The sequence below is a fragment of the Protopterus annectens genome, chromosome 2.part0 (genome assembly GCF_019279795.1).
Source record: "Protopterus annectens isolate FY-2018-M chromosome 2.part0, PAN1.0, whole genome shotgun sequence".
In the NCBI taxonomy this organism is placed as follows: Eukaryota; Metazoa; Chordata; order Ceratodontiformes; family Protopteridae; genus Protopterus; species Protopterus annectens.
The window spans coordinates 1,066,115,792-1,066,131,755 of NC_056728.1; positions in this window are offsets into that span (position 1 = coordinate 1,066,115,792).

The following is a 15,964-nucleotide window of genomic DNA, read 5'->3' on the forward strand; positions in this document are numbered from 1 at the left end:
GGCATTCCTTTCTAACTGTCAGCAGTATATTCTGGTTATCTTTAATTTGAGATGAGTGTGTTCTTACTTTACTGATTAAATTGTTTAAAAAACAAATTAAAATCAAGGTTGTCTTGCTTAATTGATGGTGTAACTCTTCAGAGATAACACCTGTTAAGATTGCATTTTATTGACTATGTGTGCAAGAAATGGTAACTGCTGTTGACCTCTTTACTTCACATTTGTAGTTTGAATTCATCATCATATTTTAAGTCCATCAGCTCATCTCGCTTGCATTCATTAAGCAAGTCTCAAATCATTAAATAATGAAATTGACAAACATTTCACATTATGTGTGACAAAAGTTAAAACCTTTTTGGCTTTGGTTTTGAAAGAAAAGCAGAAAGAAGCTTTTCAGTTTACTGTAGCAATTTAACATCTGAAATTGCTTTACTTTTATGTGACTAAAACAGTCATTATAATTAAAAAAATGTGAAAAATTGTTAGATTTTGTCACAAAGAAGAAAACAAATATGTACGCTGAAAAATAGTTCAAAGATCATAAAAACACTTGATAATGATCTGGTCCCATATTGCAGAGAATTAAAGCCATGACTACTGTCCAGGTGGCTCATACTATATATTGTCATGGACACTGGAGGGGTGGATTAGAAGGAAACTGGACACTGCTTTGCTCACTGCACTGATGATACCTTCAGGTGTTTTGTTGAAGTATAAAGACCCAAGTATGTCCACACTGATAGAGGTGTTCTGCTTGGATAGGAGGTTGTGCATGCATAGATACATGCATGCTTCCCAAAGGCAACTGTAATGTAGCCCATAGGCTGCTGAGGGGATAGGGATAGGACTTTTGTCTCACCAGGGAACAAATTTGCCAGAGCAATTTTGCTCATGTGGAGAAACAAATTCATCAGATGGATACAGGATGTGGACCTATTGGGCCAGTCCTGTAGACTACATTATTACATTAGCCTAAAAAAACTAGGACACAAACAATTTTTACTTTGTTCTTATATTTTTAGTCTTCATTATGCCACTATGGAAAAGTGATTTTATGCCGATCAATCTCATGATAAAAATCAATCTCTGAATGTTTATGCCTTTATCAATCAGGTAAAAGTTCTGATAAGGCAGCCTTAAAGATGACTTCTTGCAGAATTAGTTCTACTTACTTTCCTTAGTCTTTGAGAAAACATACTAATCCACTGGTTTTCTGAAATAAGTTAAGAAATGGCTGACTAGATATTACATTTTTGTAATAGTGGCATTAAGTGATTAAATATGGATAAAAAAATAAGAAAGTAAAATGAACATGAAAAATAGGAAGAACAACCAAGCCACTCAAATGGCATAGAGGTATAAAACCCTAACTATGGCCCAGTTGACCTGGGTTTGATTAGCTGCTTGGGCTACTAATGGAGTGAGAAGGAGATATGAACATGCTCATACCACTTGCTAGGATGTTTGTTGATGTTGCCCCCTTATGGGAGACATGGCGCAAAAAGGGTAGTTGCCCTCAGACAAGAGCCTCAGCTGGGAGGGGGTATGACATATAAAAGCATGGATGGACATACAGATGGCCAACCTCTACCACCACCCCCACCCTTGATACCTTAGGATCTACAACCAGAACCAAAAATACCAGGATAAGTCCTGGAGGGTAGAAAATAACCCAGTGTACACCAACATGGATTTGGGGCATTAGGGAGCTTGGGCTGGTTAAATGATGTTTCAGGGAGGACATTGTTTTTTAAAGGAGGAAGAACAGTGTGGACAACATAGTCTAGAATCACAAAATACATGGTCATGATATTACTAATGAGGGTTTAAACAGACAACATTCTTATTCCCTGATTTATAACTACAACACTGAATGTACCTCACACACGCAGTGAACTGGGACACACGAATGCAGTGAAGTATCATCCACTATGCTATCATTCCTAAAGTCACATGAACGAAGTATCTATTGCACTATGGTGTTCTAGTTTCAACATGTAAAACTATTATTACTTCCCTTAAGCAAAGGGCTATTTCTCTACATAAAGCTTTGAATCAAAAGTTGTAAAACGTGTTCCCTCTGAGAGTGTGTGTGTGTGTGTGTGTGTGTGTGTGTGTGTGTGTGTGTGTGTGTGTGTGTGTGTGTGTGTGTGTGTGTGTGTGTGTGTGTGTGTGTTTTCATGGTGGAAAACCTCCCTGCTGAATGATGCTGCAAAACAAAAACTCATGACTGTTTAATACTTTTTTCTATATGTTGCTTGCCCCTGTGCTTGCCAGGCATCAAACTTTTTCCTAGTTGGAATTGAATCTGCTCTTTTCCCAGTAATGAAAATTTCTAGCATGAGGTAAGATTCAAACTGAGGGAGTGTCATTAAAGAAGCTATAAAGGTGTTTTTTTTTTGGTTTCCTGGTGGCATCCTGACAGTGACAGCATGGTATAGTTGCTAAATCCTCCCTTCCCACAGTAGGGTTTGAATGACTCATATCATTGTGGGAGGCCCTGTGCCTTCCCTATGTGAGTATATGTCCCATGTACCTACTGTGAGGGCCACTACCTGTACTACTTAGTTCCAAAATGTCTGCCCCAGAGTTGTCATTGGTTTACTTTGTATGACAGGTGATGATACTAGATGGTCCCTCTTCTACCACCTTCTCCTAGAAGACGTGTGCACATCCACCATAAGTTTGCTCCAACAGAAGCCTGAGCCACTATAAAGCTGACGTCACCTCATATCTATGCCAATAAAACTGGCTGATGGCTTAGTGTTTTGTGTGTCAGCTTAGACATTTAGATAACTCTGTGCCAAGGCAAGGAGTTGAATGGAACCCCACCTAACAAAAGCAAATCAGAATGTGAAGAGTGCATCACTTCTTCTTTCAAAATCCTTTATTACTTGTGTACTTCAAAAGGCATCCCAGAGTCAGCTGTCCTGCCTGCCTGAACTGTTAACATCATAAACAAAATGCAGCAGCCAAGATGAACATATATTTATACATAACTAAATTTGGAGTTCTTTCTTCTGCAATATTTATAATTAAAATTAAAAAAAAATTGGGGGGATATTAAAACTGGTGTTCTTCATGTATAAAGGAAATACAATTGCCACTACAGTCATGACACTAACACTATGATTGATGCTCTTTATATGGCTCACTGACCATTATATCAATTACAGTTGATAAAATACAGTTTGTGCTTAATGAATATTTCTAAAGAAGTTTGGATGTAGTCCTCAGCAACATTTAAACTGACAGAGATTTTTGCCCAGAAATTTGAGTATAGTTGGCAATAAAGATATTTAAATCACAGACTGCATTCATGAGTCTTAGTTATGTCTATAATACAAATTTAAAAACTGTATCAGTGAGCACTATTAACACAGAGTTAGAAAATTTGATATTAGTTAAAATTTGAGAAGAAATACGGTAACCATTTGAAATGTTGGGACCCACTAGAGCAAGTTCCGAAATATAGAGAATGAATGGCTGAAAGATCAGATATACATATACTAAGTTTGAGATGCCATTTTTTTATAATATTCACTTTTCTCCAAGGTATGGTGATCTCATATTTGGTATATATATAAGTTTTGGGTGGATGGCTTGTCCTCCTTTAAAAAGAAGTTTTAAGGGGAAGAAAAATTTTTGAAATTCGCTCTTGCAGTTTCGGTCTTTTTTTTGGTTTCTTGGCACACAGCATTTCGAATGTTGTCATTTTAGTAGGGAGCATTAAAAAAGTAGTTTTGAACATATATACATATATATAATATCTTCTGATGTCTTCTGATACAGGACAACTTACAGCAGAATGGCCATCAATATGTCCTTGATGTGGGTGAAACTCCTTCTCAATCCCAGGAAGACTTTCCAGGTAGGCTTTTGTATAGTAAAATAACTGAAATAAAAGTTACTTCTGTGTGACTTGTGTGTTTTTTTTTTTTTTTGGAGAGGGGGTGAATATTAGTACAGTGATAAGCTCAGTTTGGAGTTTTCAGCCATGTCCTTGTTAAAGTAAAACATCATGCTGACTGAGAGGAGTACATGTAGTTCATCATGTCTTACTGATAAATGTGATGATGTCGGCCTTTCCTCTTGCTTAACTTCTTTCAGGACCATCAGGAATCCAGCACCATAACCCTCCTGCAGGTGGTAAGCCAAATCAAGATATTCAGTACTGCAGATCAATTTCTAGTGATCTAATATGTCATTTCAGACCTGTTGTGTATATCGCTGTACTGTCTGTAATAGTGGTACCAGTGTTAGTTGTTTAGCATATATTGCAGCCTAGTAGTGCAGGTATTAATGTATGTCTCTATTTCTCCATTTTTATCACCACTGATAATGACAGTGGGGCTGATGTCAGTGTCTCATCAGACACTGAGGATCATCATCAGCCCCCTTTTTCCCCATTTTTTTTTCTACATGAGGTCGGGATATCATATTAACTGTCACCAACTCTCTCAGTTCAGTGGCACACTCCTGCCTTTTTCAACACTCATGCCTGATTGTCACAGATCTTTCACACAATCCAACTTCTTCTTTGCTGAATGTCCTCGCTTCCTCTTACCTTCTTTCTGTCTGTCCCAAATCTTCCTCACCAAATTGTCTTCTGCTTTTCTACACATATACCCAAACCAACGTAATCTGTTCTTTTTGATCTTTTCTGCAATTGGAGCTACTTTGGCTTCTGCTCTTATGTCCGCATTTCTTCATCTGTCCCACACTGTGCATTCTACTACCTTTCTCAGGCACTTCATTTCCATCACCTCTAGCTTCTTCAACTGTTTTGCCTTTATTGTCCAGGTTTCTGTACTATACAGTAGTTTTGGTCACACCACTGCCTTGTACACCTTACTTTTCAGCTTCTTTGGCATTCTTCTGTCATAGACTACACCTGATACTCTATGCCAGTTGGCTGCAGCCCCTCTGATTCTAGCTTTGACCTCTTCATTCAAACCTCCCTTCTCCTCAACCAACCCTCACAGCTGTTTACCTGTTCCACTATCTTCCCTTCTATATCTATTCTCAGTTTCTTCTGATTTCCCCAATTTGCTGCCATTACCATCCTCTTACCTGTGCTTAGTTTCATCCCATGTCCCATCAGATTTACATTCCATTCTCTTATCCTTTGCTGAAGTTCTAGCTCAGTCTGCCTCTACTAACACATTGTCTGCATACAGCAGGTTTGTTGATCTGTCCCCTCCAACCTGTTTGCTAATGTAGTCCATCATCAGTATGAACAGCAGTGGGCTCAGAACTGAACCCTGGTGTACACCCACTCCCATTGGGAACTCCTCTGTGAGGCAAACACTGTTCGTACTTGACTCACTGGGTCCTTGTACATAGCCTGCACTAATTCTACCAATGTTTCTGGGACTTGAAGCAACTGCAGTACTGCCCAGATCAGCTTTCTTGGGACCTTGTTATGTGCTTTCTCCAAGTCCAGGAATGCCCAGTTGGACTTTCACCTCATCTCTAGCTTCTACTCTAGTATCTGCCTCAATGCAAACATCTGGTCAATTGTGCTGCATCCTGTTCTGAATCCAAACTGCTCCTCTCCCATCTAACATTCTACTACTCTGTATATCCGTTTATCAGTCACACTCTCTAGAACTTTCATGCAATGTGGTAGAAGTTTGATGCCTCTGTACTGCCCACAGTTGTGGATGTCCCCTTTGTTCTTGTACAATGGCATGAGTATGCTTATTCTCCAGTTATCTGGGATATGCCTTTCTCTTCACACTGCTATTAGTACCCTTCGGAGCCATTTCTCCCCTATCTCACTGAAACAACTTTTTCATATCTGCTGTGATCTCATCTGAGCCTGCTGCTTTCCCTGACTTAATCTTCCTTAGTGCTGTTCTTACTTCTTCTAAGGTGGGCCCCTCTTCTTCTCTCATTGTAGGCTGTTTCTGGGGCAGTACAGCTTCTGTGGGGTTTCTTCATTCAAAAGCTGCTGGAAATACTCCCTCCAGCTGCCTTTGATGTCCTGTGGACTGGTGACAGGTTGTTGTTGGCATCCCTTATGAATGTTGTCTGACTATCTTCTTTATCTTTCTGTTTTGCCTTGCAACCTGATATAGTTTCTTTGTGCCCATTACTGAGTCACTTTCCAGGAGCCGCAGTGGTGCAGTGGTTAGCACTGTCGCCTCACAATAAGAGGTTCTCCCATTTGATTCTCAGCTGGAGCGCCTTCTGTGTGGAGTCTGCATGTCATCCCCACGGTTGAGTTATGTTAAAGACATGCAGGTAGATGCGAGCATGAATGGGCATGCCTTCATTGAAGGTTGGGCATCGGGCTGGCAACTCGGCACGGTAAAATCCACTGCCAATCATGAGCAAGCCGGAGTTCCGCTTTGGCGACCCCTAACTGGGAAAAGCCGAAAGACTAAGTCACTTTCCAGAAGCTGGTGGAGTGCCTCCGATGCTCTATTCTTTGCTATTGCAACTTCTTTTATAGCTTCTTTGTTAGCCAACCAGTAGTCCTTCCTAGCCTGGTCAGTCTTTTCTATCTTGGTCAGATTTTTCTGTCTCACACTTCTTCCTGCATGCCTTCTTTCTTTTGATGACTTCCTGGACTTCTGCATTCCACCCCTAGCTTTCCTTATTATGTACCTTATTTTCATACCTGGCTCAGCTACATATCTTTTCTGTAGTCCTAACAAATGCTGTTTTTAGGTACTGCCACTCTTTTTCAACTCCACCTATTTCCTCCGCCTCTTGGGGTGCTAGACCCCTGAGTTATTCCTTGAACTGCTGTACTTTCTCTCCAGTCAACTTCCAGGTTTTCACACTGGTCTCTGTTGACCTTAGAGCCTTCTCTGACTAATGCTTGCAGCTGATTGTGGCAACTAGTGGCTTATAGTGTGGGCTGACTGTTTCACTGGTGATGACCTTTTAATCATGGATTCTACCCCACTACCTTTTCCTTACTAGGAGGAAGTCTACCTGAGTTGCATGTTGGCTACTCTTGTATATGATCTTGTGACTGTCTCTCTTCCTGAACCATGCGTTGGCTACTATCAAGCTATTTGCCAGACAGAAGTGTAGAATGGCATCTCCTTCTTTATTCCTGTTGCCCCACCCATGTGGACAAAGGCAGTCCTCATATCCTGTTCTGTCGGTCCCGATATGTGCATTCAAGTCACCCATTATCAACACCCATCCATGCTGTCCTGCTTTATCTAGTAGGTCCTGCAACTGTTGTCTGAATGCACTCTTTTCCTCACTATCACAAACCTGCTGTGGGGCATAGGCTGAGATTAAGAATATCGCCCTGTCATTACACGAGAGTCTGATAGCCATGAGTCTGTCATTAATTCTGATGATATCCCTCACTGCTTTCTGAAGCCTCTCTCTTACCGCAATTCCTACATCATTTCTAGCCTGTCCCCCACCTGAGTAGAAGAGTTTGGATCCCAAACGAAGTGGCTTTGCTGCACTGCCTTTCCATCTCATCTCTTGGATACATAGGATGTCCAGCCTCCTCCGTATCATCATGTCATCCACTTCCAAGCTGTGTCTTGTCAGAGAACCTACATTAAGCATAGAAATTTTCAGCTTATATTTGACAGGTTGGTTGATTTTACGTCCAGCTTTCAGTCAACAGAGCTATCCCAGGTAACCTAGGCTGGGCAGATAGACACTGGCCAGCCATTAGCTTATTGACCCAGGGCTGCTGGGCTTTATTGCAGCCACACACTGTCCAATAGGGACACATATACTCTCTCACCATTTGTAAGGATCCCTGGCATGAGTCAGAGTAGGCCGGGTCCTCAACCCACTTATCACCGGTAACTACTCATGCCCACTTTTGGCGACATTAGTCAACATGACCAAATCACCTAGAGCCATATTTTACACTGTTGAGTGGCTAGCCCTGCTACGGCACACAGTCTGTGATCCATGTTCTCCTATCTTGAGGATATTGCGCACCACAGTAGATGCCCAAACCGTTTGGTCTGTACAACTCTTCCCCCTATAGGGCACCATGTAGAATCTGTGCTGCTGCCCACAGCTTCATTTATTGGTGAGTTTGAGATGGAAACACTCAGCATGTTTTTCAGAAATGAGAGAAACCCCATGGAGACATTGGGAGAACATACAAACTCCAAACAGGCATTGGTTGAAGGTCAGGATCAGACACTGATTATGATGTTGGTAAAACTGAGGCACAGTTGGGGGAGTGAACAGGTTGAATCTGACTCAGAGGTTGACATCCATCCACCCTCTTCTTTTTCCCCAGACACAGCCTGTAGGCCTATGCCCTTCCAAGCCCTCTGAGCCCACAGATATAGCACAGGGGTAGTTCAATGATATTGAGCAGTTAAGTGTGTCTACTGCAGCTTCAATGCAGGTTGAGTCTGGCTGTAGTCAAATTGTTGGCAAGGTGCCACACAGGAGGGTTGATAGGGTTTCTCGGAGGGGACCTGCTGTCCCTTCTCCACCTGCTGCAGGTGTCTCTTCCTGTGTCACTCAACATATGTTTAGGGCATTCATGGAGGCACAAGCATGTTCAGAAAGGTGCTTCAGACAAATGCATAGGGTTGTGGATGTGGAACAATCTGGCAATCATGACTACCTCCACTGTCTCACCAATTCTTGTGATCAGATGAATGACACATTAAAATGAGGGTTGTCCGTGATGGACCAGGGACTGTCACGGAACTTGCAGTGTCTGTGGTGGAACATTTGCTGGGAGCGGAATGGCTTACTTGTGGGTGTAGGCCAGCCACAACATCTGCTGAGAGCCAATGCGGCTGTTCCCGATCACACTTCCTTAGTGGACGTACTTCCACTGGTCTATCAGGAAATGTACTGTCCACACTTAGACATGGCAGGCCATGAGGTTGTGGTACTGGGTGTTTCCGTGAAGGGAGCACATCCAGCAGACATTGGTCATGCTCACGTAGCAGCACTTCATCTGACCTTGGGCGTGGGGGTGCCAGTGCAACTCTTTAATGTTTTCCAGTACATACATATGGTGCACATCATAAGCCATGCCATCACATTCAGATCTCAGGATTGTATGATAGCACTGTAGTAAAACTCATCAGAATCGTAATATAGTATAATGCTCTCTTTTCCAGAAACTTCACTAGACACATGCAGCAGCTGGACATTCTCATCAAGATAACACATGGCCTAATAATCATGAAATTATGTATGTGGGTAGATTAACAGACAAGTAAATGTCATCTGTCTGGTATCACATTGCATTGTAACTGTGATTCTAAGCCTGTTACTTTTGGTTTAAGCACTTGAGCTTTAGGACAATTGTCTTACATTATGAAGGTTTCTGGTCTCCACTCTGGTGGGAGGAAGAGGGTAGAATCTGCCCTTCTCAGCTAGGAATTGCTGGTTGAATGCTTATTGTGGCTGTTGTTCTAAGTCTCATTGCAATGGATTAAGCACTTGGCCTCCAAAACAGTTATTTTACATTAGGAAGGTTTGTGATGTAGACTCTTGTGGTAGGGGAGGATAGCCTACACCAATCTAAGCTGGGAGTTGCTGATTGAAGGCTTATTGCGTCTGTTATTCTGAAAGTGTCTTAGTTTTGGTTTAAGCACTTGTGTTCCAGACCACTTATTTCACATTAGGAAGGTTTCTTGTCTACACTCTTGTTGGAGTATTCTACTGGATTGCTGCTTTATTTAAATGTTTGTTCTTCAGTTGTGATTGCTGTTTTCTGCACTTTGGATTTCTAGGACTTCTGCATTTTATAACATAGGCTTCATTCAGACTTGCTGGATCTAGAATGTTTGATATCACAACAACCAGCCCTTTTACACTAAGAAGGACCCACTGCACCCCTGTGGCAAAACTGTGCAACCAAGAACCCATCTAACTTGGGGTTTGCAGGAATAAGGCCCACTGTTGACCTTTCCATTGTTTTACTAGTTTAAAATAGTTTAATTTCACTTGTATTCCAGCACTGTGTTTTGAGGTGTTTGCACTCAGTTTACCATAGCTGCTCAGAGCTTGTACTGCTGCCCTGCGAGCAGCTCAGGCGTGGATTGTGAAACATTGACTCATATTTGTAACCTTAGCTCTTCATAGAATAGACACATTTTGTTAGTCTTACACCAAACACTGGTCCATCTAGCCCCTCCCCACTAGTTACTACAGTATATGCTTCCCATAATGAATGGACAGTTTCCCACAATGTCTTCAGGCAGCCTGATGGACATGGGCAACCTGAGGCAACAGTGCAATTCTCTTATGTATACTGGCAACCAGTCATTGCTAAAACAAACTAATACAACATGTGAGAACTGTATCTATACTATTAATTTGGAATCAATTCTCTCACATGACAACAAACCATATATCAAACATGTCAGCACATACAATTCACCTGTTGCACATAAGCTCACAACACATAAACCCACACACATGAGGTACTCACTAGAAACCTAACTAAAGATCAGAGACCTCCCAGGCACAAACCTACTGCTCACAGTGCAGACCCCACACTATCCATTACACATAATAATACACACACCAGTGTCTCAGCCAATAAGTCACTCAAACAAAGCACCTCAAAACCAAATGTCTTGCTCATAAGGAAATCCATAGTGAGGCACACAGATGTCCCTCTCAGCAAGCTGGTCAAGACGAAGGTCACAGTCAGCTGCCTGCCAGGTGTCAGACTCCATTTGATCATGCACACCCTCAAGTTTCTCAGCAACAAGTAATGTTATGACTCTGTCTTAGTCCATATTGCAGTGAATGACTGGAGACATACTTTGCTATACTATAAGAGGGTGCTTGGCTCACCCATAGTGGCCTTTTTAGGCAATGTCAGAAGTAAAGTCCCAACCTAAAAGAATCCACCACAGACAAACTGAAGGTTATGCTGCTTAATGCATGGAGTGTAAATCAGAAGCTGTGCTAATTGGAATAACTCTTTACTTTGGAAGATGCCCGTCTCTGTGCTGTCACACAAACATGGTTCAAGGCTACAGAGAGCACCCTCGCCATGCAGGGGTACAATGTCTTCCACACATTCACACATCAAAATGAGTGTGAAAGAACCAAACATGGAGGTGTATACATCTACATTAAAGACAAATGCACAGCAAGACTTCTGAAGAGTATGACTTTGTAAGGCTACTCCAAGTCCAACCCCATTCCATATTATTGATAGCTACAGGTCCCCCACCCTGAACCACAAGGACCACTCTTCCTACTTGGACCTAATTTAGTCACTCACCAGACAGCCAAACGTATTGGTCATGTCTGATTTCAACTATCTTTCCATCAATTTTGAGTTTTATATATATATATATATATATATATATATATATATATATATATATATATACAAATTTACTCACCCTAACATTCCTGGACTTTTTTAATACACATGCTGTGTAACAGGTAATCTGCACCCCCACAAGGGGCTTGAATGTACCAGACTTAGTACTGACCAACATAGTGGCTCTCTGCACTAACCCCTTGTGTGTTGGCCTCCCTGGTTGGGTATGAGCACAATTCAGACTTGTTCACATTCACACTCATATCCGACAACCCCTGAAGAGCAGAAGGGATGAAACATTTCTCCAATGCAAACTATAGACTCCTAACTGATGCCATAAAGAGTTGCAAATACCCTTTGCCACAGATGTGTACACAAATGGCCTGTATAAACAATTATACAAATGTAGAGCATTGGCTGAACGTGAATGGATCAAACCAAGTTCCTCACAGAAAACAAGCCACCCTAGTGGGCATCAAGCATACATAGGGTAGACAACAAAGAGAAGACAGTAATGTCTAGAACAAAAGGGAACTGACTCAGCAGAGGAAGGACACCCTCCACAGCTTGAACAAGGTAATTAGCAATCTTGAAAAGTCATCTAAAGGCAAGTACAAACCTAAAGTAACATCCCTATCTAAAGATAACCAGGAGGCATTCTTTAGTTACATCAGACATCTAAAAGTGAAGGCACAGCTTTGAGACCAACTAATAGTGGATGGCACCACTCACACTGACCCTGGAGACATTGACAACCTACTACCAGAAAGTTTGCAGCAAATTTCACCCCCCATCACCACCACAAATACCCCAAAGCATACGTCACCAGTCCTCTACCTAGTAACATCCTATGAACCCTAAGGTGTCGTCTATCTGGGCTCCAGGCAAGTGTGTGATCCTGGCCTTGTGGGATGGTTGGATATGTAATAATCTGATATAGTCGATTACATCAGTATTGTCTGTTGAGCATATGGTGATAACAGTGTCCCACATGCTGGTATAAAAGGATCTCTGTAATGTCAAGTAACATCTGTCTCTCTCACACACACACACACACACACACACACACACACACACACACACACACACACACACACACACACACACAGTCGACTGCAGTGAAAATAGAACCCCCACCTGTCTAAGTACACAGACCACAGACTACAGAACACAGTACTACAGGCAAGCATCACAGCACTTACGTTACTGTTACATGTCTGCAGGTCAACTTCTAGTGGATGGCATCAGCAGGCCAGCTGGGAGTCAAAAGGTTGGGGGCTGGATGGAATGGATGTGAAGGCTTCTGCAAGTATGAAAAGAATAACAGGTGATGCCATTGGCAAAGTAACTGTAGGATAACACATCTACTCTGCTGAGTAGAGGCACACATATACCCAGTTGACTGCAGAGATAACAGAACCCCTATCTATCTAAGTTCACAGACTACAGAACTCAGAACTTTATACCTGTGCCACAGCACAAGTCTGACTTTTACCTTGCTGCAGGTGAACTTATGGTAGATGACATCAGCAGTCCATGTGGTGGACAACAGGTTGTGAAGCCTGCATAGGCACATAGATAGGTGTGTAGAAGCCTTGCTGTGTAAAAACACAAGCTCCCTTATTAAGCATAGTTGAATATTTGAGTTTAGCAGAGTAATGTTGTCAGCACCATAAAATGGCCCTTTCCCTGAAGGAGCACACAACATTATATATTGCACTTTGTAGTGTGGTTGCTGTATGTGTGTAGAAATACTGAACCCCCCTTGGGTTTATTGCTTAGTGGGGGTGAATAACATATGTATATATTGTGAATATATGATGTATACTGAGAATCTGCCTTGAAAGACTGATCATATGTACAGAAGATTAAATGAATTTGGACTGTCACCTCCAGAGAGAAAGTTGACAACAATGTAATCATGTTGTATAGCCAACTGGACCAAATCAAGTGTGTTTAGTAGACATTGGTGCAACATGGATAGCTATGTTGGAGCTGGAGCTGGAGCATTTCTCCCCGGGCCTCCGCTGAAAACAGGCTTTGTGGAACCTAGTCGGACTTTCCCGGTCAACAAATGATAAATAAATAAATAAATAAATAAATATGTATGGGACAATTTGTTTTGGGACAGGTGCCATATTTTTTTTGAAGAGAGAGAGGAATGTTGAGGAAAGGACACAGATATGTCTGAGACAGGTAATTTGCCAAGGTGAGGAAGCAATGGCTGACAGACAGGACATACAAGACAAGAGACAGGGATGGTGAAGAACACAAGAGTTGGGTGAACACTGTGGTTGGGGTAAGGGTGTGGACTTTGAAAACCCATGGATGTCAAGCTGGGTGAAAGTAAAAATTGAGTCCTCACCCACTGGACTGTCATCACTGTTACCTCACTGCGCCGATGGCTAATGTGTCTGACATCTGCATCTCATTGTCTTATTCAGTACAATAATGGATAGCAGTGTTTCCATCTGGCATAAGTGTTCAGCCACTGTGTGGCACAAAATCCAAGACACCATCCCTGGCAGTTTTTCTTCGGACTGCTCCTGGAAGGAACCATAGGGCTGACCTCCAGGGCAGAAGTACCTGAGGGGCCAGATATTGCAGGTACAGCACAATGGTGCTACCAGTTTGCAGCTGAGATGAGCTGGGAACTGGTGACATAGCCAGTGGAGTGGGGCAGGTGAATGCCATGGGACAGGCCTACCATGCTGTGCTGCGAGGGCAAGAAAAAAAATGCAAACAAACAAATAAAAACTAAAGAGAAAATAAGGGTTGGCGTTAGAAATTACACAAGTTGTCTTATTTGCTTGTTTAGGCTGAGGAAGGTGGTCTTCCAGTTCTGGGTTCTCACGTTTGTATTTGTAGACAGCAGCTTCTTTTGTTTACTGTATAACCTGGTCACATCTCCTTGCCTCTAGATAGCCCCCTATGCTAACTGCTCACCGCGTGGCACCCAGGTTACCAACGCTGAACTGAAGGACTCCCTCCTAGTGCAAATGCACAGACCAGCTTCCATTTAATAACTGAAATTACAAGTGTAACACCCAAAGTGATTTAGGATAGCCCCCTATGCTAACTGCTCACCGCGTGGCACCCAGGTTACCAACACTGAACTGAAGGACTCCCTCCTAGTGCGAATGCACAGACCAGCTTCCATTTAATAACTGAAATTACAAGTGTAACACCCAAAGTGATTTAGGATAGCCCCCTATGCTAACTGCTCACCACGTGGCACCCAGGTTACCAACGCTGAACTGAAGGACTCCCTCCTAGTGCGAATGCACAGACCAGCTTCGATTTAATAACTGAAATTACAAGTGTAACACCCAAAGTGATTTAGGGTAAAATATACATCCTAGCTTAATTTTGTTAGTCTGGAAGCGTTCTGTTGGCAGGAATCAGACAGTACCTTCACCAAAAATCAGGCTCTGATACTATATTGCTAAGATTTACATCCAGAATAAACGGCAAGCATTTACTTTAAATATTTGTCAGCTGAACCTACAGCCAGTTACCTTTAAGACCCAGCAAAACTCCTTGTGGTGTATTCCCCGCTCCGCTTCGCCCTCGCTTCGCTTGGGCTCGCTCTGCGCCCCACCCTGCCCCCTTATCCCACCCGCCCCCACTACCTCTACATTTATTAGGTCGCCCAGCCCATCCCACTTGCCACCTACCAATCACAACTGTCCCTCACTCTGACACTTCTCCCGCCCACTTTTCTGACTTTCTATACTGCCAAGGTTACTCTCCTAGTCCTCCCACCCACCAACCTCTCTCCATCTCAACTCTGTCACTTCCTCCTCCCACATCCTGCTCTCCCATTCTACCAAGGAAACTCTCCTAGTCCTCACACCCACTCGCCTCTCACTATACCATGGATAAAAACTCATTTTCTATCTTCCCCTTCATAGTATTACTCCTTCTTATTCCTTATCTTTTAACCAGATATGAAACTCAAGCCCTCTCAGGAGTTCACCACCCCAGGAGTCACACCTCCTCACATTCAAACCATCCCTCCAATCTTATATCTCCCTCTCTCTACCCTGCTAATAACCCAGGCTCCAAGATAGTACATCCTACCCTCTGCCACCCTAAGGCAACCACAACTAAAGCTAATCTTAAATTACTAATTAAACTCCAAAAACTACTAGACCACCTGAAAAAATGTATCACAAAAGATGGCGACATCCACCCCAACCCAGGTCCTAACACTGTCTCAGGCTCTAAGTCCTTGAAATCCGCCAGAAGCTCTGCTGGCTCCCTCCTTATGTTCCACCTCAATCTAAGAAGCATTAATAACAAGGTTCACAACTTACATGCTATGCTAGCTACCCATTCCCCTGACATCATGTGTCTATCGGAAACATGGCTCAAACCAAGCACTAAGGATGAAGAAATTATCCCACCCGGGTATAATATCCTTAGGGCTGATAGGACAACTAAAAAGGGTGGGGGAATAGCTATCATGTTCAAGAATTCATTGAATATCATAAGGAATCCACTCCAACCTCCTAAAGTCTCTAACCTAGAACTGCTTGCCCTAAAGCTATGCCTAAACAGCCAAAAAAGTATCAATCTTATAGTAATTTATATACCACCAGGCAAGAACTTAGAAAACCTAGAGCAAACTCTCAGCTGGTTTGCCACCAACTACCCTCAAGAAACCATAGTACTAGGGGACTTCAACATTGACTGAGCCCT